The sequence below is a fragment of the Bison bison genome, unplaced genomic scaffold (genome assembly GCF_000754665.1).
Source record: "Bison bison bison isolate TAMUID 2011002044 unplaced genomic scaffold, Bison_UMD1.0 scf7180017858189, whole genome shotgun sequence".
NCBI lineage: Eukaryota > Metazoa > Chordata > Mammalia > Artiodactyla > Bovidae > Bison > Bison bison.
The window spans coordinates 5,065-5,594 of NW_011488762.1; positions in this window are offsets into that span (position 1 = coordinate 5,065).

Below are 530 nucleotides of genomic sequence, written 5' to 3' on the forward strand. Positions count from 1 at the left end.
CACACGCACACGCATATTAGAGTAGGGAGGCAGAGAAGAAAATGATGGATAGGAAGAATCTCTGTTGCAGTCAATATATGGAGGTGTGACATTTAAGCATATCCAGGAGGGGATGAGGTTAGGTAATGGATGTGATTAGCATTCACAAATGGAGAGGGCAGTGGCATCCCACTCCAGTACTCCTGCCTGGAAAATCCCATGGATGGAGGAGCCTAGTAGGCTGCAGTCCATGGGGTCGCTAGAGTTGGACACAACTGAGTGACTTCACTTTCACTTTTCACTTTCATGCATTGGAGAAGGAAATGGCAACCCACTCCAGTGTTTTTGCCTGGAGAATCCCAGGGATGGGGCAGCCTGGTGGGCTGCCGTCTATGGGGTCACACAGAGTCGGACACGACTGAGGTGATGCAGCAGCAGCAGCAGCAGCATTCACAAAAATAATCTATATAGACCCTATGAGATTGTGACTGAAAATATTTGAGGATACATCCATCCCACCAAAATATTTTGAGAAGGATCTCAAGGAAAAT